Below are 26,817 nucleotides of genomic sequence, written 5' to 3'. Positions count from 1 at the left end.
TTATTGGCCACAATACTGAAAAGGAGAGGATTTCTTTTTCTACTGAGCTTATACTTTAGATAAGGAGTTAAGATATTAAAAAACTTAAACAAATGAATGAATGAATGAACAAATAACTGAAATAGCCTAATATATTTGAGGTGAGAAACTATATAGAAAAAACGAACATGCTAAGTAGAAAGAAGTGTGCAAGGGAAGGGATGGGTATATGCTGCAGTGTTAAATAATGTGAGCAGAATGGGCTTCATTTTGAGATGGGAATTGTATGGAGATTTCTCCAAAAATAATAGAACTACAGTATAATGCAGCAATCCTACTACTGGATATACAACCAAAGGAAATAAAATCCGTGTTCCTATGTTCATTGCAACATCATTCACAAAAGCCAAGATATGAAAGTTGCCTAAGCGCCATAAATGGATAAAAGAATAAAGAAAATCTGGTATATACTATATATACAATGAATTATTATTCATTCTTAAAAGAAGGAAATCCTGTCATTTGTGACAACATGGATGAACCTAGAGGATGTTATGCTAAGTGATATAAGCCAGGCATAGAAAGGCAAGTCAGTACTGCATTATCTTACGTATATGTGGAACCTAAAAATGACCAACCCGTAGAAGTAGAAGGTAGAATGGTGGTTACCAGGGGTTGGCAAAAAGGTGGAGGTTGGGGGGATTGGGAAGACATTGATCAAAAGACACTTTCAGTTAGATAGAATAACTTATTTATTTTAAAATAAGTTCAAAAGATCTGTTGTACAGCATGGTGACTAGAGTTAGTAACAATATATTGCACACTTGAAAATGGCTTAGAAAGTAGATTTTAAGCGTTTCATCACAAGTAAGTGATAAGTACATGATGTAATTCAGATGTTAATTAGCTTTATTTAGTCAGTCCACAATATATACATATACTAAAATATCATAAATATGTATGAGGTTAATGCAAAAGTAATCACGGTTTTTGCTAATATAATTTTTGTCAATTAAAAAATAAATTTAAAAAACTAATGTCTATCAGTGGGTGGCTAATAAACAGGTAAAATGAAAAAGTAAAGACAAAATGAAAGTTAAACAAAGTATTCAAAGTGGTAGTAGGAGAATAGTTCTGAAACAGCTACCAGCAGGAGTGAAATCCCTAATGTGCAGTGGTGTAGGGAAACTGGCTTATAACTGTTCACAAAAGTTCATTGTTAAATTATCAGGAATTGTTTGAACTAGGTGTTAAATATGATCATTATTACATATCATATTACATGCACTTAAAAATAAATAAAATACATTAGAAACAAAAATGTTCATTACTTCTTAATCATTTTACTACATTTTATTGATGACCTTGAAGTTATCTACTCCTATTCTTTCCATATTGTAAATACGATATAATGATGTACTTCTGTGCATTTCTTCCCAATTCTGTGCTCAAACATGTCACAATGGTCATTTGAGATCTCTAAGGGTAAAAGTAGGCAAACAGAAGTAGGCAAACACTACAAATCAGGGCTTTACTTCGTGTTTTATTGATTATCCAGACACAAGAAAGAGATAGAATATAGTAATGCATATCAAACTTAAAAATGTGTTGTATCCTATTATTTCGAAATCTTAGTCAGCTTCATATATTAAGCAAGCCATACTTCTGGGTTAATTTTTCTAGGAAATTGCTGTTGTTTCTTCTTCTTTTGTATATGTGAATGTCTTAGTCAGTTTTGCATTGCTATAAAAGAATACCCAAGACTGAGTAAATTATTGTATAAAAATTTTTATTTAGCTCTAGGTTCTGCAGCCTGTTCAAGAAGCATGACATCAGCATCTGCTTTTGGTGAGAACTTCTGACTACTTCCAATCAGGATGAAGGCAAAGAAGAGCCAGTGTGATCAGAGATCACATGATGAGAGAGGAAGCAAGAAAGAGAGGAGGGAAGCACCAGGCTCTTTTTAACAACTAGCTCTCGCAGAAAATAATAGAGTGAGAACTCACTCATTCCTGCAAGGGTGGCACCAAACCTTTCATGACCATGCCCTACCTCCAACATTAAAATGTCAGCATGAGCGTTGTGAGGGACAGACATCCAGAATATAGCATTGAGTCCCACTTGACTAAGCAGTTTTTCCTGTGCAATGAAGAAAGAGCAGACGTATATAAAATGCTTAATTTTAGGGTGAGAGGATGGAGATAGAACTATAAGCTAAGTGGAATGCATATGCCAGAAAGATTAGAGTGCCAACATCTATCCTATGAATCATAATTCCAAAACAGGTAATTTTATCTCTTTCAAAAAGATCCCTCCCTGTTATTTTTTCCTGGGAGTAAATGCTGCATTGCAAGCATTTGGAAAGGGGATATGGAGAAGAAACTGGGGTATTTGACCTAATAGTAGACTTGTAATTAATTTCCCTGCTTTGATTTCCCTTTGATATGGTTGGGTTGTGTCCCCACCCAAATCTCATGTCAAATTATGATCTCTATAATTCCCACGCATTGAGGGAGGGATCACGTGGGAGGTGATTGGATCATGGGGTGTTTCCCCATGCTCTTCTTACGATATTGAATGAGTTCTCATGAGAGCTTATGATTTTATAAAGTAGTTTTCCCAGCTCTTGCTAGCTCTCTCTTTCCTGCTACCATTTGAAGGTCTTTGCTTCCCCTTTGGCTCCCACCATGATTGTTAAGTTTTCTGAGGCCTCCTTAGCCATGTAGAATTGTGAGTCAACCTCTATGTAAGAAAAGGTGCCCATATAAACCTACACCAAATGGTTAATAGGAGTTCTTTCTGTGTACTAATACTAAGTAACTTAACTTTTTTTCTTTTCTGTATTTCCTAATTTTGAAAATAAACATATTTACTTGCTTAATACAATTTTTTTTAAGGACACGTTACTTCTGACTTTCAGTTTGCAACTGGTAACATTACTGCTGCCTTCACCAGTTGTCTAGAACTAGTTGATTGGTTTATTTATTTATTTATTTGCTATTAATCATGTCACATTATTTTTAGTTACATACAAAGATCTAACAACATGTTACCCAGGGATCATTTCACCCACTGCTCTGTTTGGCCACCAGTCTTTTATCTCTCTCTTCAGCAACAATGAGGCAGATACCCTTTACTCGAGGAAGAGAGATCCATGTTTTCTGGCCCTTGCCAATAACAAAAATGTTGGAAAGTCGAGTGGCAAAGCTGTTGTCATTGGCATCTTTCACACGAACCACATCAAAAGATCCAGGGTGCCTCTCTCCATTGGTGGTCACATCAATTCTTCCCAGGTTAGCTCCTCCAGTCACCATACACAAGTTAGCAGTGTGGAACTTGAAGAAATCAGTAATCTTACTAGCTGAATGGTATCATTCACCTTGATGAGGGGATCAGGGAAGCGGATGGTGAGAGCATCATGAGTAACCAGATGAGGGATTCCTTGTGTGCCCACAAAAATTTTTCTCACTTTGTACAACTTGTACTTGGCCTCCTCAGGTGTAACACGATGTACAGCAAAGCGATCCTTGGTGTCACAGATCAGATGGAAATTCTCTCTCGTCTTGTCAATGCTGATGACATCCACAAATCCAGCAGGGTAAGTTATCTCAGTTCGGACCTTGCCATCAATTTTAATGAACTGCTGAATGCAAATCTTTACTTCATCTCCTGTCAGGGAATACTTAAGTCTGTTCCTTAAGAAAATGATGAGAGAAAGACACTCTCTCAACTTGTGGGGACCAGTGGATGGATGAGGAGCAAACACACCAGCCAATTTATCCAGTATCCAGTGCTTTGGAGCTGCTACCTACTTCAGATGCTTCTTGGGACCACGAGCTATGGCTGCATTAGGCAAGGAAATTGCTGATTCATTATTTTTAACAATAATATTAATCAATACTGTCTCAGAAGATTAATTTGTCTTTCAGAATTGGGGTAGTTTTTCTTTGTTCATGGTACTTCACCTGCAATCAATGAAAGGGAGTTTTTACAAAGAAAATCAGAGCATAGATAAGCTTTCACAGGATATTCTTGTTTTTTGCTTTCATTTTTTTTCCTCAATGGTACCTTAAATGGCATCATACAGATGCATGAAGATCTGTAATGTCAGCGTTGATTTTATGATCCTTCAGTACAAACTCAAATGGGATCTGATGTCTGCCATGGCTTTTTTTTTTTTAATGGAATGAGTATGGTTTAAGAAATGATGGCTTCATTGTTTGCAAGGCAAATATTCCCAACTTTGCTGCATTCCTTGACACTCTGCCTTAAGGAAGAATATATGACTTACTTTTTGCCTAAAAAATTTGTTTGGTGGATTTTTTGATGCAGGTATATATACATACCTATTTATAAAATATATATTAACAAATATTTCTATATAGCCCAAACAATTAAAAATAAATGGTCATATACACCACTATTCTGCAATTCCTTCTGGAGGAGATAGAGGAGTTAGAACAGCAATTTCACTTCTTTGGAGGAATGAAAACCTGGTTATACCAGTAGCTTGACTATAGGGTGTAAGAAAGTAATGTGTTCCAAACTAGGAAATACATAACTGCCTTTGTGATGTTGCAATTAACTCTCGAGTTGGAGACATCTGATTGTGTGGGGTGTGCGAGTGAGCAAAAATGTCTTTTCTAGTTTATTCATAAAATTTTGCATTCAGGGGTCTCAACTAACAACAATTTGTTGATGTCTATATGTATTGTTAGATAAATTTGGGTGTATGGGAATAACTGCCTTAGTCTCAAAGTGAATCATGTTAAAGCAAAATACTGAATAAATGTATTTTGAACTATCTGTATCAAGTAGATAATATGGCCTCCTCAGATTCATTCAAAAGTCATTCTTTAAATATGTATTCGGCGAAGTTGTCAGTCCCACACATTTGTGGCCGGTGAAGAGCAAGAAAAGTATGAAAAGGCTGCCAGAGAGAATAGCATATCACTAACATGACAACAGAGCTGCTGCTAGTGAGACAGATATTAACAGAAAATTCAAGAACCTGAGGTTGAGGGCAAAATTGCATCTGCCAAAATCACCCTTAAAACTTAAACAAGGTTACAGAGCATTGGATTGGGAGACAGAATGCAAAGCCAAATTCCAGGTGAAAAGCATGAAGGCGTAGGTATTATAAGAAAGACTTTGTGAAAATTATTATGGTAGTGTCCTCATTTCAAGCTCAAACTGATAAGCACCATACTAGACTCCCAGATTCTAAACCAGTCGCATCAACCAATCAAGCCATTGTTGAGAAGACTTAAATGAGATTACTTAGTGGAGAACTCCCTGGAGCGGTGGGCTGGCAAGGAAATATGTGTAGATATTACAGTTAATCAAACATAAAGTATTAATATTTTATATTAAATTTGGAATCTGTGTATATGATTTAAAATACTTGTAATAAAAAGAATTTGATATATTAGCTTTGTGGTTTTTAGCTGTGAGAAAATAAAATTTTTTATAAACTGGAATATTTATGGGAACTTAGTTTCTGGCTTGTATTAATTTATTTATTAGATTAATAACATTTCATATCATGTTTAAAAATATATTTATTTAATTTATAAATGTAGTTTAGTATGCTTAAGAGAATGTACTTCACTAAGTTTGTAAGCAAGAACTACTGGTTAGGAAACATTAAGTGCTTAACTTGGATTAAACATTAATTTTAAATAAAATGAAATAGATTCTTCCCATTTTTATCTAAATATTACTTATAAGTTAATAAAACATAGATGAACTAAAAGGTCTAAGGAAAACTAATCTTTTGGTAAAATTGAATATTAATTTGAAACTCTCAAATATTAAAACTCATGTCAGCATGCCACAATTGATAACATAAATTTGTATGTAATACAGTTGATAATGGCCTTCTATTCCTCATCAAGTCTAAGAGAAGTTTATAGTTCTAGGTATTTATGGAGGTGGAAAAGAGTGGACAGAGGGTTCACAGAAATGAAGTCAGAAAGGGAAACATTGAGGGTCAAGGTCTAATCATCCCTATCAGTATTTAACTCAAAGTGGGAAACAGCCACCAGGTGGTGCCAAACTACAGCCCAAACCAGTTAATGGATTTAGCTCACACAGCCAAACCACTGGGCCTCATTCTGACTAAATGCATGGACTTGAACCAATTAATTCATTAACCTAACATTAATTGAATTGCTCATTTTCATAAAATTCAATTTTGCCCTTCAATCACAGTGTAATGTTGGGATTTTACTGTGACTATAAATAGTCATTTTTGATTCTCAAAGTTTTACCTTATTTAAAAAATTTACATTCATAGACATGGTTGCCTTACAGAAGATTAGAATTAAACAATGCTCCCAGCTCTTCTCTGTCTGAAGTTATTTGAACTCAGTATAATTTATCTGGTGTTATTAAGAATGTTAACTTGGTCTACATAATCAATTGCACCTAGAGAATATTCCATAAAAGTATTTTGTAATCCGTTTATACAGTCAGTAAAATAATTTGTTAATACTTCACCCCAAATATTAAATATACTATATAACATTTGTTGCATATTTACACGAAGACAAATATGTTTAAGAAATTATGTATAATATTTACAAGTAACTAATGAAATTGAAACTCTAAGTAATATTCGGTGTCAGTCCATTTGTAGTGTAGTGACGATGATGAGAGTAAATAGGCAAAAGTTTTTATAGTCTTCCTCTTCTTGGACATCAGGCTTTGTCATACGTTAACGTGCAGTAAATGAGTTGTCTCCTGGAAGTAAAGCTGATAAGCAAATTGTAAGAAGTTCCTTTATCTCTTTATTTATTCAGTGTTAAGATCTGTTCATGTCTATGTACTCTATACACAATCAACTTAATTTTTATGTTTTGATATTATCTTTATTTTACTAATTGATTGGTGCTAATCTATGAATTACAGAAATACACACTATCTTGTACGCCATGAAATGCCTGCAAATGTGTGTATCTGTGCTGTATCTATGAGAAAGGCTTATCACCTAGGCCAAACACGAATTTCTCCTCTGGGTTTGTTTTCAATATCTTTTAAAAGATGACCTGTCTTCAAAAGAATCTCTTGCTCTTGGGGCTGAGACTAATCTAACTGACTGAACTAAAACTTCACTATAAAGAGATTTTATGTTCTTTTCATGCTAATTACAGTAGCTCCATGAAAAACTACCTTGAAAATAGGTCCAACAGAAGCATGAAACTATGAAATTCATGTCAATTTATGTCAAACTGTACAATACTAGTTCATCCAACCACTCAACACTCTCTAAAAAGATCCCTTCATATATTAGAATATAGACTGGCTCACAATGAAAACTTATCATTTCTTTTTTAAAAATATATATTTTTAACTTTTTGGGCTTAATTTTATTTTTCAATTGACCATAATGGCCATATTCATACATATTCATGGGGTTCATATTAATGTTTGGATACCCACAATGTATAGTGATTAGATGAGGGTAATTAGCATATCTATTATTTCAAAGCTTTATCATTTATTTGTGTTAGGAACATTCAATATCCTCCTCCTAGCTATTTGAAACTATATGATACACTATGGTTAACTATAGTCACCCTACAGTGGCATAGATTTCATTATTATATAAATTTAGTTGGTGGCAGCTTACCAAGTACATAGGCCAGAGTGGAGATAATCCCTTAATCCATTATATGACCCAGAGAGCAGACTGTGATCACGTAAACAAATTTATAAAATAAGCATAAACCTGACCTTGGAGGCCCTTGTTTGAACATATCTTTACAATTATTTTTTGGCATGCCTCCAAAAAATTCAGCACTATCCAGTTGGTTTTCTTCCGAAGAAGCTAAGAGTAGTAAGCAGTTAGTATTTAAGATGACTGAGAGGATCATGAAGAAGCTTCATGGAATTTTAATGATAACATTTGAGTTGAGGGGATGCACATTTTAAAGTGCTTGCCTTTCTTTCTATGCGACAGTAATTCAAACTATTATTTTTGTAAAATTTACAAGGCTAAAGTGTTCACATATAACATCAAATATATTAGCAAAATGAATCAAATTTTAGAGTCATGAAAGCAATATTAGCCAAGCAGAAAGTAAAAGCATTTCTACTCAAGCGATATAAATTTCTGTATTAGAAAATAGCCCCTGACTTTTTGAGGTGTGGTCCATTTGTCAAGTTATAAGTAGTCAATAACTGTGCATCTCTTGAAAACACAGAGAATAGCTAATGTCTAAATTATATCCCAAGTACCTAATATTGTCCTATGACCTTTTAGATCTTCAATAAAATCTGGTTATTGGCAATGCAAATAGGTCATACTTTTCACAGACTCCGTATCAAGAGCTTTTAGTTTGCTAAGTTTGTTTGGCTTCCTTCCTGCCAAGTTTGCACATAACAAAATGGGATAAGAAAAACAGATCTCTTTTGATCTTTAAAAGTCCAATAAATAATCAATTAGTAGCCACCTTCTGGATATATAAGTATATATTTTAACAAAGTGAATGTTTTAACTAAATGGCATAAAAATGAGAAAGATGCAGTTCCTACCTTCAAGGCACTACAGTCCCTAGGGGAGACAGGTTCATAGTGTTGTAACAGAAGAACAGACATCCGCTTAGCCGTACGCACGTTATAGAAATAAGGTAACACTTTAACGGGCTTTGAAAAGTTAAACCTATTGTTATTTGTAGGGGGAATTGCCTTAAACTGCAGGTAAATAAATTGAAAATAATTTTAATTTTTCTTATACTAGATTCCACATTTCTAATGAATTGCATATTGTATATCCTTCTCGATATCTCTGGAGCTATACAACTTTATTCCAATTGTCTTTCTTTCTATCCAGATTCACTGAGCAGAAAAAACGAAACTTGTTTTTTCAGAATGATGGAGTCCAATAGAAATTTACGATAACATTGGTTAGAGAAACAAATCTACCTGTATTCAAGATGGTCCACTGATACTCTCTGAAACCCAGGTAAATCTCAAATTATGCATTTAATTTGATCAAATATGCTGCAGTTTCAATAAATACATAATTTTATTTCATCTTCGACAATGTGAGTAGAATCAAAGTCCTGGCTTAAACAAATCTATTGACTAATTGGAAAGTTATCTCTGAACTCCGGTGGCATTCATTCATTGGCTTCTGTAATGTGTTTTTATTGAATCCTTACAATGCAACAGGCACTGTACCATGTGGAGGGTATACAGACATCAAGCAGATAAAAATTTGCCTTTATCAAAATGCTTTCTACTGTGAGAGAAAACCCAAACAAGAAAAATATATGAAATATATAGTATTAAGTGCTACAAACAAATAAATCAATAGAGAGCATTGGGAAAGTTTGGTGCGAGGATGTTTGTTATTTATTTAGACAGCTTAGCCATAGAAGGTCTCACTGAGAAAGTGATGTTTTATTAAAGACCTGGAGGGGGGAATTATGTAAACAGATAGAATAATGTCATAAATCCAACTGGTATATGTGCTAGAAATATAATCAATTATAAAACCTTGTCTGTTCAGTAAAGTAAGATTATGAATTCAAATTGTTTTTCCTCTGAATTGGAAGTCTATAGAGTATTTTTAGCAGGTAGTTACTGTGTGGTTTTTTGATCAAAAAAGATCGAGAATCAACAGTTACGGTAGGCACTGTGGGTTTGCAAATCCAACATTTATTCTCAATTCCTCTCTCTTTTGCTCACCTCTGCATTTGGATGCTAGAAAATCTCAATATCTTTCTGCTAGATAAAGTAGCCATACAGGACACTGGCAGTTAAAACAAAAAACACATTTGATTTCCTGAAAGACAGCAGGCTTCCCGACCGGGTCCCCTGTCCTTTTGTTACTGCTTTGAATGCAGATAAGATAACTGGGTGTGGATAGATATCCTGGACCACAGGGCAGTGAGGATGAAGGAAAGGCCCAAGGAATCTCAGAGACATCATCCCTGCTCTCGAGCTCTTAAACCAGCACTAAATCTGCTTTACTCAAGACTTAAAAAAAAAAAAAAAAAAAAGATTTGAGAAAAATACACCCAGATTCATTTGAACTTCTATAACTCAAGTTTTCATTTATTTGTGGCTAAAATCTTTTCTAACATTTATAGGCAGAAAGAGCTAAACCCATGCAATTGTGAGATTAAGCAAAAGCCTATTCCTGTGCCTCAGACTGACAAACCCTCCGTCAGTTCTTGAATTCATTTACTTCTTTGAGTTTTTTAACTGTTGTTGTTTTGTTTGTTTGTGTGTATGTGTGTGTGTGTGTGTGTATGTGTGTGTGTATGACTTATCTCACAGATAATAAGACTTTAAAAACAAGTGTAAAAAGGCCGGGAGCAGTGGCTCAAGCCTGTAATCCCAGCACTTTGGGAGGCCAAGGTGGGTGGATCACGAGGTCAAGAGATCGAGACCATCCCGGTCAACATGGTGAAACCCCGTCTCTACTAAAAATAAAAAAAAATCAGCTGGGCATGGTGGCGTGTGCCTGTAATCCCAGCTACTCAGGAGGCTGAGGCAGGAGAATTGCCTGAATCCAGGAGGCGGAGGTTGCGGTGAGCCGAGATCGCGCCATTGCACTCCAGCCTGGGTAACAAGAGCGAAACTCCGTCTCAAAAAAAAAAAAAAAAAAAAAAAAAAAAAAAAAAAAAACCAAGTGTAAAAAAATGTTCATATTGAAATGTTACAAACATTTGATGTAATAAAACCTTGTTAGCTTGATAAACACATTACTTCCATTACCCCTTTTATTTAGTAACTGTTTTTGATTAAAAAACACTCTAATTTAGAGATAATTTTGATCTCACAAAGGAAGAAGAAAGTTAGAAATTCAGGAACATGTAATCAAATTCTGATATTAGGTGTTAGAAGATTTGCCTTGATATAAGTTGTTCTTTTAGCCACAAAAAAGGGGTTCTATGTTTTGAAAAAATGATATTGATCAAAGTCCAGTGACACCAAATCAATATGTCATTATAAATAAAAATGTCATTTCTATGTGGATGTTGGTCTTTTGTTACCAACAAGAGTGTAAATTGTCATTCACCTGCAAAGTGTTATTTAGTAGGTCATGCATAAAGAAAACAGATCATAACCACAGGATATTTGCTGACTCTTGCTAGGAAAAATAATAAGGCTTATTCTTTTGGTAAAAGTAAACCATGCATATGAACCATGTATGAGATAGTGTGACTTGCATTATGATAGGACAATGATATCATGTATTCTCACATATTTTATTATTATTTCTTTATGAGGGCTCAGAAGTCCTTTGCTCTCCCACCAGAACAAGTTCCACCTTCCTTCTCTACCCAGTTTTATAGGCAGAAACAGAGAAGGAGAAGATGAAATTAGATAAATTTTATTTAATATTTGTTTTAATCACTGAATGATAGTGCTGCTCTCAGGTTTTCTGAAGTTGCTTTAGTTATCACACTTATGTCAATTTCATAGCCATCTGTAAATTGGAATGTACCTGAAAACATAAACTTTAAAGAATCAATGTAGCCATGGACATGTTAAAAGAGTTCTATGATTTGTTTCTCACTGTTGGAACTGGTAAGTCTTTTAAAAACTGTGTGTGTGTGTGTGCACATGCACGCATGGATTTGTATTTTATAAATGTAATAAAACTGAAGTTAACTAGAAATAACAATAATTAAGCCTTCACAATTAAATACAAATTCTGCCTGTTGTTATTAAGCCCTATTTAAGAAAGAAAACCTTAAATGCCTTAATTTCTGGGGTTCTAAGCAGATGTTTCCACAACAGGAGAGCAGTCTATGTAACTATATACAATTTTAAAAAATCTTATTGATGAATTATATTCATTATAGCAAAAGTTTGATGGAGAGCTCTGTACAGATGAATGCCCCAGGTCTCAGAGACTTACTTCTGCCTCTCCTGTCATTGATGAACAAAGTTTCAGAATGTTGTATATTTACTAGATATAACTCTCTCTCCAAATGAGTCAAGATATCATTCTGAGACTATGAAGCCTAACGTACTCTGATGTTTCCTGGTATTTACTTTACAGCTGTCTTTGTAGTTTATTTGCAGTAGGCTCAACTGACTGGGTGAAGCCTGAAGTCCACTGGAACAGTAAAGGTAGAAATCCTCAATACTTCTTCCCAGGGTTATTTATAAAAGTGTCTTTGTTTCTTACAAACATATTTGAAATTGTTCAGATCTAAAACTGGAGGGCTGTGTTTCTAACCATCATATCACTATTATTTGAGCATCAACTAAAATCAGTTTTCTATGATAATTTATCTTTTAAATATGCAAATAGAGAAAGTCCTTTCTAAATGTCTGCTCTATTGTTGGAGCTGCTTGCCCTTTGTGCTGTTTGTTATCACGTTATAGGACTGATTGAAAGGTAGGGAATACCTTTTCTCCGTGCCAAACCAAAGATTCCTTTCCCCTGGCTAACACTCAGCAGAGCGCGAAGGATCAAAGAACTGGGTCTTAGTTCTAAGTCTTCCACTTACTAATTCTATAACTTTGAATCAGTAACTTGGATAAATCTCAGCCTCTTCATACTTAAAAATGAGATCAAGGCAGTAATATACATTGGTGTACTATTAACATGGCATGCTTATTATAAACTGGGTTTATAATTGTTACTCTATTAAGCACTGCATAGTTGCAATGATATATATTTTAAATACTGTACAAATATAAAACTAAAATGATTAATTTGAGGCATGGGAAAAGTTGAACACACATAAGGTTATTAGATACAAAGTTAATCTTCAAATCTTGTATTCAAAGATGGAAACATTGACTATATATTGGAATGGACAGCTCATTTGTCCATGGTATTCCTTCCCAGTAAATTCTCTGAGGGCTGCCACCATATTTATAACGATCACTGTTTCATTCTAGTGACCATGGTACCTAATATGCAGTATGCATTAAACACATGCACACGTATACTTGATGTATACAGCGATCAACTTGTTGGATGACTACATGCCTGAAAAAAAGAAGAAAACATTTCATTTCTCTATGCAGGTATAGGGATGAACAATGAGGCTGTGAATGAGGATATGGGTGAAAAATTAGGACAAATTGGTAGAACCAAGCGGACATTAGTAAACCTAACCTTTAAACAAGTTGTTCCGAAAGAGAAACACCTATGTTGGTTATAGGCCTTTCTTTGTAACAAGATATGTTCAGCTGAGGCCAGACTGTTCCCGGACTAAACCCAGGGTCAGGCTGCTTATTCTCCTGGCCCAGTAACGAGATGCAGATGAACTGGGGAGTTTATTTCTGTAACCGGGTACAGGGAGAAGGCCTGGAAATTATCGCCAGACCAACCCAAAATTACAAAGTTTTCCAGAGCTGTGTACCTTCTAAGCTATAGTTCTACGTGTAAGTGTTCATTCACCTAAAGATGTAAGTGATTAGCTTCTTCTAACCTATGGCTAGAATCTGAGTTTTGAACACCTTCCTCTGGAGCCTTAGTAAGTTTACTTAATCTAAATGGGTCCAGTTGCTGTGGTGATTACCCTTATCTTGTCTTTTGCTAAATCATGGATGTTTGGGGAGTTCCTTCAGGCCTCTAATAAACTATCTGTGGGGTTCTGGGGAGTTTCTTCAGACCCCCAGTAAAACTTGTTTAATCCTAAACGGGTTCTATTAAGAATTCCTTCAATAGCTTGTTATGCTTCAAGGCCCAGGAAAAACCTAGACGAAACTCTTGCTGGGCTTTTGTTATATTCCAGTGTTTGTATAAGGGCACTGGCTCTATCAACTTTTACTGTTTAACTTAACCACTCAGTCAGTGCTGAAACAGTTGTTACAGAGGCCTGTGTTGGTGAGACCTGGCCTGTTGCAAGATGACCCCTTCTACTGGATATTCTAGGATTCACTACACTGGTCTAGTGGATGTTCAAGGTAACACCTGTGATCTCTTTTAGTCAAATGTATTTCAAACCACAATGGAAACAACAAACTTCTTGGATACCAGATTACTAAGACATTTGAATAAATTAGCTGCTCAATTTACTTAATATAATTGATACCATCATCTTGGAAACAAATCCAAGGAATCCAAATCCATTGAATGACTTATAATGGCATGAAGCAATGAATGAACTACTAATTGTTGAGAAAGTGTTAGTATTACTAAGATGGTTTGACTCTCTGTCACCACCCAAATCTTGAACTGTAATAATCCCCATGTGTGTTGGGAGAACCTGGTAGGAGGTAACTGAATCATGGGGGTGAACTTTTCTCATGCTATTCTCGTTATAGTGAATGAAATTTGATGGTTTTCTAAAGGGAGTTCCCCCGCACAAGCTCTCTTGCCTGTCACTATGAAAGACATGACTTTTCTCCTCATTCACCTTCTGCCATGATTGTGAGGCTTCCCTAGCCATCTGGAACTGTGAGTCAATTAAACCTCTTTCCTTTATAAATTACCCAGTCTTGGGTATGTCTTTATAAGCAGCATGAGGACAGACTAATACTACTACCTCCCTTTTTAAAAAGGCAGTATAAAAGGGAGGTAGTTGTTTGCTATTTCCTTAGTGCAAATAGAGCTTCCCCAAAAGCATTTTCCTACTTAACATATGGAATTTGACTAATTTTTTTAAAAAGAATTAACAGGGACAGGGACTTTATGAATGTAACCTGTCTTGATTTTTAATATCTTGTAAAAGATCTCAAAAGATGCCCCTTGCCATTGTCTGTGTTCTGGAAGTGGGAGCTGGCTGGCAACAGGCACAGAGTAACAGTCATTAGTTCTAAATGCCGAGTAATGGAGCACGATATTTTTCATCAAGAGCATCAAGGAGAAATGGTCCTTAAAATATCTACACCATCAAGTACTGTAAGTGGACAATTACCATGTGATAGATAAGTAAACCAGGTACACATAGGTTGTTCGTTATTATTGCAGTTCTCTCAGAATCCAGAGGGAATGACACTCCCTTTTTATTTAGGAACAGTTTTATACATGAGGGTTAACTCCTTAAACAGCAGTGTAATACAGTTCTAGTGAACGACTTCAGTTAATTGCACTGTTAAAAGCCACAGTCTATGAAATTAGAGAAGTGACAAAAACTTTAGAAATCAAACCTTTTTATCTCACAGATTTCATGTGAGAATCTTGGAACCCAGATTAAGTGTTTTGTATAAGGTCATGTAGAAAGTTATTAATAGGTTTGTTTGTCTTTATCTCAGGGCAATACACCTCCAATAATTATATTGCCAATTCATTGAAAGGTTAATATGGTTAATTAAACAGTCTAAATTAACAAAATTACATATTTCAATATAATAGGGGAAGCTGAGCTTGCACATTTAACCTCTTTCCTCACTGTCTTTTCAACTCCATGAAATCCACAGCAAAATATTTATACCACATTGGAAATTGAGGATGGGTACTGGTTACATGCCAGAAATTTTATGGAATCTTTGCAAGATATAGTATAAGTCTGATCAGAATGAGAGGTAGGCTGACCAACAGCTAAGACATCAAGAACAAAGTCAAAGTCTGATAAATATTTGACAGAATCTAGCACCATTGTCAAGTTCAGAAGGAAGTTGTCAGGCACCAGGAGATTAGATGAGAAGTAAACATTAATCTTTCCAGTTCTTAGAGTAGCATTAATGTGCTAGTACACACAGTGTCCCAGGGTACTCATTTTTTGCTTGCGCTTACTGTGGGATAAAGGATTCTGTGTGTATTTGGTGGGAAGGAGAGGGTCAGCCACTGCTATCGAAAGTCTTACAGAAATGAAGCAGCACTCCAGCTAATCTGATTTTTAAAAACCAACATGAATAATATAACTTCAGCACAGTGCATAGTACTTCCCCTAGCCAAGTCTTGCCATTTATGAATCGCAAAAAAAAAAAAAAAAAAAAAAAAAAAAAGGATTTGTCATTTGGCATCATAACAATGTAATTGATCTAAATGTTTCCATTCTTTATTTTCTGGGATGCAAGTGTTTGAATAAAGACTGAGAACGATCTGATAGGAACCATGTTATAACCGTAAAAATGAGAAGTTTGTGTCATTCAAAATAAGAAGCTTGTATTATGTATAGCTATAATCTGTTTTAGAATAATTATAAAATCATAATTATTAGGTTGGTGGAAAAGTAATTGTGGTTTTGCCACTACTTTCAGTGCCAAAGCCAGAATTACTTTTGCACCAACCTAATAAAATAAATCTAAAGAAAAGTCTGTATTTCAAGAGAAAGAACACAAATGACACAGGTTGGAGCAAGTGTGAAGGCAGCCATGGCTAATGGAAATGGAACCAAGCCTTGTAATTCAGGACATTAGTTCTCATAAAGAATAAGACTTTGCAGTCTATCTCAAATGTCTATTTTGTATGGAGTCATAAACTTATAGCATGTTATTGATGTGACTCAAACTTTAACATGATAAAAGAGAAAATTAAATACAAAGTATTAAAAAAAGAGAACTTCAGCCAAAAAGCCTAGAACATTAAATATTCTTTTTTTTGCAGTCATTTGATACAAAACTTGTTATATTGTCTCTCCTAACAGGATACTATTAAGTGTCTTTTCATCCAATTAACTAATTTTACTTGATTCTTTATTTACAATCAAACTTCTCATCATTATAGTATAGCAATGCCTGGAGTGAGAAAAATAGCCCACGTACATCCATGCAAGTGTTTCGTTTTACATATTACTTAAAGCAATTAATTGATCCTCTGATATTCTGGGCTGGTGCAGTATGGGCACTACACGCATTAATAGAGCAAAGGAACAATGATATTAATGTATGATGAAGAGAACTTAAGGCCAATTAATTGGATCTGAAGATTTTTTCATGGACAATTGAATTGTTTGTAAACACTTAGCCATATAATAACATAGTGTTGCAATATGTAAAACAAAATAAAATTTTTAGGAAATGATTTTAACATATATTCTTAAGTCATTTGCAAACAATTTAAACCAAAGGAAAACATGAATATAGCATATTTAAATAATACAATCAATAGCATTCATTTTATGCAAAATCTTATAAAAGATGTAGAAATATTTTTTTCTAATGGAGCTTTGATAGAAATTGACATACTAAACCATACAGAAAAATCCGTCATGAAATGTTAGTGCCAACATTCCCAGGCCACTTTGGAATAAACTGAGAGACAGATAACAAACAGAAAAAAAACAAATCAAAAGTATTTTAGCTCCAAAATATTTCAGTGAAATATTTTTAAAAATTTTAACACATCAAGTAAGAAATAAGGGATGCAATGGCATGCTACTCTAAAAATTAAAATGGTCACAGAATTATTTTTCCCAAAATTTGTAAATAGCCAAATTTTACTCAGAACAATATAACTTTAAATGTCTCTCTTATTTGAAGAAAGACCAAAAAAAAAAAAAAAAAACTCTCTGAGCTGCACAAGACCCAGAATGCTCTACCAAAGGTACATTTAAACATTTACGCAACATACAATGCATAGTCAAGAATTCTAAATGTACAGCTGGATGACTTTTTACTTTTCTCTACCTGTGTGTAAACCCTAGCCAGAACTTCTCAGGGAAAAAAACTATCCTGACTTCTATCATCTTAGATTGCTAACCCTTTTTGAACTCTCCATAAATGGAATTATGCATTAGGAAATCTTTTGTGTCTGGCTTCTTTCTCCCTACATTGTGTCTGTGAGCGTCATGCTGGGGGTTGTGTGGTCAGCAGTGTGTTGTTACAGCTGTACAGATTTCCATGGTGGGAATGTATCACCACTGCTTTATCCATTCCACTAGTGATGGATGGGTGGTTTTCAGGTTTTGACTGTTAGGGATTAAACTGCTTTGAACATATTTGTACGTGTGTTTCTCACAGGCAAAGTGCATGGGAGTGGATTTGCTGGTCACAGGAGGTCACATTGAACATTGGTAATGTAGGGAAAGGCAGTCTCATACCCACCCCTACTCACCTACAGGAGAATGGGCTTGGGCCTGGAACACTTCCTTACCAAGAGATAGTGTCCTCACAGCCTGAGCTGGGCTTGTCACCTTGTGTGGGACTGTCTTTACCTGCTTCAGACTCCGTGTGTGCACGCCTTTGTTCTGATTAAGTGGATGTATCAATGGTTCTCCCCAGCTATTTGTATTTCAGATCCCACAGCTACGGGAGGGAATGAGAAAGGTGAATATTGAGGGGGTCTTCTACAGCAGCATAAAATGGGATGCCTGCAGCCATACTGCCCACCTTGGCTTTCGAGTGGATCTGCTGCCTATGGGGGACTGGAATTTATGTACACACTCTCTCTCATTTTGGTGTAAGTAGATATTGTACCACTCGAGCCTGCTGGGCATGTTGTCTGCTCTGTCACCTCAAATCATGCACTAGTCTCTCCACTAGGTGGCGCTTCTTTGCCTGTTAACCTTGACGGCATCCACGTGATACTCTGTGCTGCAGCACAACCTGACCACCCAGCGAACACTGAAGCAAGTAGATCCTGCGAAACAAATTTCCTAAGTGTGTGTAAAACTTTACAGTGTGGTCAGCAGAGTATGAGGGTTCCAGTTGCTCCACTTCCTCACTTACTAAATTTTATATTGAGTAGTCTAAGTTTGAGTCACTGTGCAGTGGTGTCTCATTGCATTTCCCTAATAAGTAATTAGTATTAGTAATTAGGATGTTGTCATTTTTGTATTGACTGTGCCTGTGTGTATGTGTATGTGTTTAGTTCCTGTTCTAGTCTTTTGACCATTTTACTGAGTTGCTTCTTTTTATATATTCAGAATACGAATCTTTAGTTATATATGTATATATATAGTAATTTTCCCGTGTGTGGCTGGGCTTTTCACTCTCTAAATGGTACCTTTTGATAAACAGAAATTGTTAATTTTATGAATGTTTGTTTTATCAATTATGTTTAGTTATATTTGTGTACAGTTTGGAAAATCATTGCCTAACCCAACATTAGAAAAATAATGTCATGTGTTCTAAGAGCCTACATTATTTTACATTACTCACCAAGGCCTCAGAGACCGTTGATGTGATTTGGCAAATCAAAAACTAGCTTTTGTATAGGATATGAGGAGGGGTCAAAATAAATTTTTCCTCATAGATATACAATTGATCCAGCACCTTTTATTGAAAAGGCCATTCTACACATTAAATTGTAATAGTGCTCTTGTCAAAAATTAGGTGACTATATATAGGAAGGTCTGTTTTCTGTTTTATTATTCTATTTGTCCATACATGTTCTAATACCTTACTGTTTGATTTACTTTAGCTTTATAGTAAGTTTTGATATTTAATCATTTAAATCCTCAAACTTTGTTCTTTTTCAAAGTTATCTTGGCTATTAAACTCTTGGTACTTCAAATATAGTTTTAAAAAGGTGTCAGATAATGTTTTTTCATTACTTAAAGATGAGACACTCAGTACCTGAACATAACAACAAATTCTATGATCTTCTGAAACTAACCTCTGGGTCTGGGAATTTGAAAGTTAGTGGATAAAATGAGTAGCTGTTTTTTCTGCTTGCATCTCACTAAATCTAGTTTATTTAATAATCAGATTGAAATAACATAATAAATTCTATAGTAAGATTGCATATAATTAGCTATATATTGGAAGAGGAGGAAAAAGTTACAGCTGTGAGTGCTGATGAGGCTAACATTTTACCTACATTTTGAAGTGTGAATAAGCATTCAACAGGAAGAAAGGGGAGAAAAAAGCAAAAATGTATTCCCTTCATGGAATACGATGTAAGACATATGAAAGAAAAATATGACTAATGTAATTAGTAATGCTTTAAAAAAATAGGGAGGTCATTAATGTACTGTGGCTCTTACATTGATGTTCAAAATGAGAACTAAAGCTATATTCAACTGTAGCTTCCCACACTTCCATCGTACGTTTCTTATATCTGTACTTTCTAACAGATCACCACAACAAGCATTTCTAACAAATGCCACAAAGCTTAAAGACAATTGTGTTGAGCATAATCTAAGAATTTACAGAGTGTAAAAGCCTATTTTAGAAAAAATATTAAAAGCATAATGTTAAAATTCAACATATATTTTTAGAACCTACTGTATGCCAAGCTCTTTAAAAAAATATTTTGAATACAAGGATGAGCAAAATAGGCAAAATCTCTGCCCCTGTGCAGTGTCCATTTTAATGAAGAAAACAGTAAGCAAGTTAAGAAGCAAATGCATAATACAGTGTTAGCTCGTGGTAAGGGCTATGTGGAAAAATCAAACATGGTTCAATATAGAATAACACAATGTGTGTGTGTAGAGAGTATTGTTGTCAGAGAGAAGGCTCAGAAGTGAAAGAAGTGATGAAAGAACCACACCAATCTCTGGGGCAAGAGGGAATAGCCAATCAGAAGCCTGAAGGCAGCAAGAGCTGGGAAGTTTAATAAACAGCAAGAAAAATAGTGCAAAAGTGATATAGACTGGTAGAGGGAAAAGTTGTACATAACAGACACAAAAGATAAGCAGGACATAGATTCCCTGTGAGCTGGGAGATAATGGTGAAGACTTACGGATTTGTTTCATGTGATGAAAATCTGTTGTAGAATCTGAGCAGGAAATGATGTGACCTGATCTATGTTTTTGAAAGAATTTTCTGGCTTCTTTTTGGAAAATAGCCTGGGATTGGGGTGGTGAAAAAAATAGTAATGGAAGTAGGGGGAACAGTCAGAAGTGACTGCAGTAATTTAGAAGGGAGATAATGGAAGCATGGCCTGGGGTAGTAGCTACAAAAAAGGTGAGAACTTGATTTAGAATGCGTTGTGAAGATAAAGCTGACAGGCTTTGCCCATAGAATGGACGTGGAGTGTGTGAGAAATAGGGAATCCAGGCTGATTTTTTAAATTGAGGGCCTGCGCCGCTGGGTGGTTAGAGATGATATTTCCACTAAGATTGGAAGTGAGGGGAAGCATCATATTTGGGCAGGGAGGGATCAGAGTTTCTATTTGGAGTCGTTAAATTCAGAATGCTTCTCAGATATCCCAGGAGAGGTGTTAATTTGTCAGTCAGATACCCGAATCTGAACACAGAGGGGAGGTCAAGGTTGGATGTGTTAGTTTAGAAATAACCAGCATTTGGGTAAGATTTAAAGCTATGATACAGGATAAAATTATCTAGCGAGAGCATTTACTCAGAGAACTCTCAATATTTAAGAACACAAATCTAACCAGACTGGTTCAGGATAAATAAAGTTTTATGCAGAAGACGAATCGCTGTCCATGTAGAACCAAAGGAAAGGCACAAAAAAATACAAGTCCATCATCTCTCCTGGTTACATGAAACACGAGGCAGTAAAGGATAAGGATTAAGCTCTCAAGATGTGAACGTCTTGAATTCAGATGTCAAGCACAACTGGATTTGAGTCTGTTTCTCACCAGCTAAATGAATGTTTGGTGAAGATGACCATGATGATGATGATGACTTACATTTCTCAATGTCCCCTATGTGTGTTGGACTTTTAAACGTGTTCCAGTACAAGCAAGGAAAGAAAATTCACATTTGTGTGTGTGTGTTATATGTGTATGTATACACATATATATACACTCACTTATGTATGTTTACTACACACACACACACACAGACAGAGAGAGAGAGAGAGAGAGAGAGAGAGAGAGAGAGAGATTGAGAAATAGGGGCCCAGGCTGGTCTCAAACTCCTCAACTCTCAAGTAATCCTCCTGCCTAGGCCTCCCAAAGTGCTGGGATTACAGGCATGATCCACTGTGCCCTGCCCTAAATATATTTTTTATATAGCAGATAATAAAACAAGAACATAAGGATTACAAATTTTAATCACAGAGGGAAAGATTTTGTGAGAATAGCATAATTTCATATTCAGAGGGCAAGTCTTTGGCTAATTCTTTAATTAAAACAGTGACAAAACCATTTTGGAAGAAAAAAATGTTTTGTGGCACCTTTACCTGTGAAGTTTTGAAAGATCTGCACTTGGAAAATTTAGCATCATTTAATTTTTCTTTCCCCTGCGTAATTACAAAGTTCTGGAGGGAGGAAAAAAATGTAATATTCTCCAGGAATGAGAAGGGAAGATAATACTTTGAGCTATACTATGCATAATGATTTTTGTACATGCACTTTCAGAAGAAGTCCCATGCTGTGGACTGAAACTGAAATGAAATACAGTAATTGTCTCTGGCATTAAAGGCCCACAGGCATATTTTTACAAGAACATACATTAGTATATGCATGCTAGATACATAACAATGTGTGAGTGTATTTTGAGAGAATCTTCATGTGACTAACAAATAGCAATCAAATTGTCCGCAATTTCAGGCTCAAAATTGAAAAGAAGAGGAAAAGATTTTACTAAAAACTTATGTCCACAGAGACAGTGATGCAAAGTTGAGCACTAATGCAAATTAGGGTGAAATATGAGCAGTAATCAGTCCCAACCATCTACCTAGCTTCTCCCCACTTCTGCCCTTCCCTAGCAGGGGTGAGCTAAAGTTTTACCTCCCGGGGAGATGGGAAATGACAGAGAGTGAGAGGCCAATGGGAAAGTTGCAGGCACCTCCTTCTCTAAAAGCAGGAGGCTGTAGGGGAGTAGTGCAATTTTGTTTTTCTAATTTGGTCTTGAGGTTTCTCTCTGACAAATGGTTAAGAATTCTAACCCTGCAGTGACAGGGTTCCCGTTATTTGGTCATGGATGTCTATAGTGACTTCTTTATCCTAGTGGATGGCCTAACATGAATGCCGAAGTGTTGCCTAATGACTAAGCATCCAACCCACCACCAGGTGTCCCACTCACCGGAAACATGCGTATACCAGCAGGCACCCTTGCGGCTCTTGTCTGACCTATGTCCAGGTTGTTTCTACCAAGATATTCATTGCCTAGGAGAGTTCTCCCTTGGAAAGGAGTTAGGTTCAGGTGTGTCAGTCAGGTGAGATCCAGAGAAAGCAATGCAGCAAAAACCATACAATAACATGAGGAGCTTATTACTTACAGAGTAGAGAAAAGGGCAGCACTCTTTGCAGGGCCAATGGGAAGGGCGAACCATCCAGACATACATGCCAACCAGAATCAGAAAGTGGAGAACAAAAGAGAGAGTGAGGGACTTGTGTGCTAAAGATTTTATTGCAGTTTAAGGTATTATCTAGGTGGGAAGTTTCCATGGAATTCTAATTTGCGAGTTTAAAATTAGAATTTGCAAGCTGGTGCAAGTTCTATGCGGCCACGCTGTTACCGAGAAGTTGTCGCTGCAACTTATCTGTGCTGTCTATGGAGGATGGAGGAGTCAGTGGGGTAATAGGTGATATCTAGCTGTCGCATAGAGAAGGTGATCAACAGAAGGCAATTGTATAAGACAGATATCTGGATTGACCACATTAAAGAAGTGGGATGAAACAGAAAACTGGAAATTGTGCCAAGGGTGACTAAGCCCTGTTTCTTATATGAGAAAGTCCAACTTATATTCAAAATAAATCCCAAGGCACTATAAAATTACAGGAATTCACTACCATGCATCCCCATGCTCTTGAATTTTCAAGTCCAAACTCCCTATATCTAGCTGATAGTATGGGTGTCAACTAATCTGGAAATTCCTGGAATTTCTGCTGCTAATTGGAAGTCCCAACCCATTTCATGCAAAGTAATCTGTCTTTGGGTCCAAAGTCAGCATTCTACGACACGTAGGTGCTCTCATCAAAAATGAATATATGAAACGGCTTAAGGAGAAAATAGACACAGAACAGCCTGCCTTCGCCCTGTAGATCTCTCCGGTAGGTCCAGTCGAACCTGGGGCTTAGAGTGATTTCAGATAACTCTGAATGCCTCTGGCTCCCAAACTGCCATGGGTTTGCTGGTACACAAAAACAGACCTTGATATCCTTACTGTGAATGATACATATGATTGGCTAACTGAATGCAAAACCATAATAGAACATGACTGCAGACAGGGATGTATTCTCCAGGAGGTCTGTGTTTTGAGGGGCAAACACATCTCACCAGGTGAATGGCCTCAATAGCTGCAGGCAGCACGAATTCTAGATTCTTGGATACTTGGATAATTCATTAGGAAGAACAACAGACAGAGCTGAAGCTCGTCTTTAAGAATATTCCCTACAAGCCAGCACAGACAAAAATCTTTCAGGTATAAAATTCTCTTCTTTCTTACTGTGTCAACAGGGGTACACAGACCAGGGAAAACTTAAGAATGTAAGTTACATCTTAGTGCCTCCATCTGCTTCAGGAGTAAGGTGGAATACGCATGTGTCCAGAGAGCTTTCTTGACTGTATGTGTGCTTACCCTGATCTACTTTCGTCCAGATTCCTTTTTACTAAGCTTTTCATTGCTGCAGTATAGTCTCTAAATATAATTCACTTATGATGATAATTAGTCAACATTACTGAAGAATGCTATATATATAAGGTAACATAAAATATATATTTGAATGTCATATATTGCATAGTAAATAAAATGCATACTAAATCAAAAGTCATATAATAAAAATAAGTATTATAGGCTAAAATATATATGTACACATAAACATTTGGTGTAAATGTTTATATAGAAGAAGAAAAAGGAAATACATCAAAATGATAATACTGTAGACAGGTAGGGGAATTGTGGTGGTCTAAATTTTCACATATTCCAAAATCTTCAATCACTATTTTATAACTTACATACACTGTAGAATAACTTCTCTTGTTTGGCAACAGCATAGAGGGGAGTAAAACTGGCAGAAGTGGGTATGTTTTTGATCAATGCTGATCCTTCAAACTACAGTGATGTACTTCTGAGAAGGAGGAGCTCAAATTTAATGAGGGAGTAAGACAGGCTCTCAGAGAGCACGAGATTCGGCTTCTCCTGCCATGAAGCGGGCTCAGGCTCTGGGCCAAGAAAGCAATGGCCAGCTTTGGAAGCCGTATCTCAGGTCATATTCAAAAGCAAACATTTCCAAGTCTTTCCCCAGTGCTGCTTCTGTCACATTAGAATGAAATTTGTCCTGTGAGTTGAAATATTCTATAAAAAACACAATCTTGCTCAAGTTAAGATTTAAAGTTAGCTCCTCTGACAGCTGCGATGTGAAGAGACAGTGAAAAGCTTCCGACTTTTGGCGTTGTCAGCAGTTTCCCCGAGAGCGGAGCCCCGTCCTCCGGCAGCCTGCAGCTCTGCTCCCGGGCTGTGACTGAGGCAGCAGGATTGTTGGCCAGGGGAGGGCGGCCTCACCCAGGGAGACGGAAATCCAGAAGCGCCCTAAGGCGGCACTAGGAAGGCGGAACGCAATGATCACCCACGCTTGCTCTGCTTTCTGCGGTTTCAGCATTCCACCTTAGAGCATGTCAGGCTTCGCTTTGGAGCTGTTAAATTTCCACGTGTCCATGACACACTACAAGTACTATTTCAGCAGCTTGGAGAAATCCCAAACACAAGTCAGGAAGTTACCTACCTCTGTCAGAGGCTTGCTGCCTCACCCCTGCATGGGTCTCAGAGAAAGCTTCCTTTCCGTAAGACACATTCCGGTCATCACACTGGGGCTGAAAGGCCAAATATAGGAATGACATTTGCCCAGATATAGCAAAGCCGATGTTGGTTTGCCTGGGCAATTTAAGAAATGATGACTGTGTGCAGGTGTTGGCTTAACAGACCGTAGACTACATATTAAGATAACTTACGAGGTCTGCTGGAGAGAATGAGAAAGTGGAAGTGTGTGGATGTTTGGCACAGCTTAGGGTTATGGCTATGAGAACCTGAGTCTAGGATTTGCCGTGGAATATTCTGTGAGCAAAAAAGACACCTACTTCCCAGTTACAGTTCTCATGAGGATTTTTATAACTATTTTTTTAAGCTGTGAAATCCACAGCTGCATAACTCAGAAAAATCAATTAGCCTGTCTGAACCTAGGTTTCCTCAAATATATTCGGTCTTCACTCCCAGGACCTCACTTTAAGAGAAACCTGAATCTCTTGGGCACAAGCTTTTGGATGGGTGTTATTCCCTTCCTGCACACCTGCTGTGCTTCAAAGAGAGAACTTATGTAACCTTTTTCCTCAAGGATCCCTGCTTTGAAATCTATACATTTCTACCTTTTTTCTGCCCCTTTCTGATTTCTTTTATTATTATTTTCAACTTAATCGATTCCTTCAAACTACTTTTCATCCACTAAATACTTCTAATGAGCGCTGTAAATTTTTCTGTACCATTGTGGAGAAAAGTAAAATACTTTTTGTTCTTAACAAAGGACTGCCACACCCATCCAGCACTAAAAGGAAAAGGAAAAGGCCGGGTGCGGTGGCTCAAGCCTGTAATCCCAGCACTTTGGGAGGCCGAGGCGGGTGGATCACCAGGTTGAGAGATTGAGACCATCCTGGTCAACATGGTGAAACCCCGTCTCTACTAAAAATACAAAAAAAAAATTAGCTGGGCATGGTGGCACGTGCCTGTAATCCCAGCTACTCAGAAGGCTGAGGCAGGAGAATTGCCTGAACCCAGGAGGTGGAGGTTGCGGTGAGCTGAGATCGCGCCATTGCACTCCAGCCTTGGTAACAAGAGCGAAACTCCATCTCAAAAAAAAAAAAAAAAAAAAAAAAAAAAAAAAAAAAAATGAAAAGGAAAAAGGTGACACATTAAAAACAATAAGCATTGATTTCTCTGCTCTACCTACAGACCTGTTCCTGTGAGGCCTTTCGTCCATCTTCACTGCCGATTCTCTTGCATTTGTCTTTTAAAGTTTCAGGGGACTCCCACAAGCAGGGTCTTACTCAGGGCCTCCTGCTGCTGCTCTGTGGCATTGCTGAGCCCTTGGGGCTGGTTCCGGTGGCTCCGCATAGCCAGTCATCCACTGCAGGGGCCACTCATCCAAGAAATACCTCTGCTGGGCACTTTCCTCCCACACAATGA

At 36.7% G+C, this 26,817-nt stretch overlaps 1 pseudogene; it reads right to left on the bottom strand.

Moving 5' to 3' along the window:
* Positions 1-529: 529 nt before the first annotated feature.
* Positions 530-26,745, bottom strand: LOC101031837 (small ribosomal subunit protein eS4, X isoform-like; annotated as a pseudogene).
* Positions 26,746-26,817: the final 72 nt, after the last annotated feature.

The sequence above is a fragment of the Saimiri boliviensis genome, chromosome 5 (genome assembly GCF_048565385.1).
Source record: "Saimiri boliviensis isolate mSaiBol1 chromosome 5, mSaiBol1.pri, whole genome shotgun sequence".
Lineage (NCBI taxonomy): Eukaryota > Metazoa > Chordata > Mammalia > Primates > Cebidae > Saimiri > Saimiri boliviensis.
This window is presented reverse-complemented; position numbering and strand designations above follow the sequence as displayed.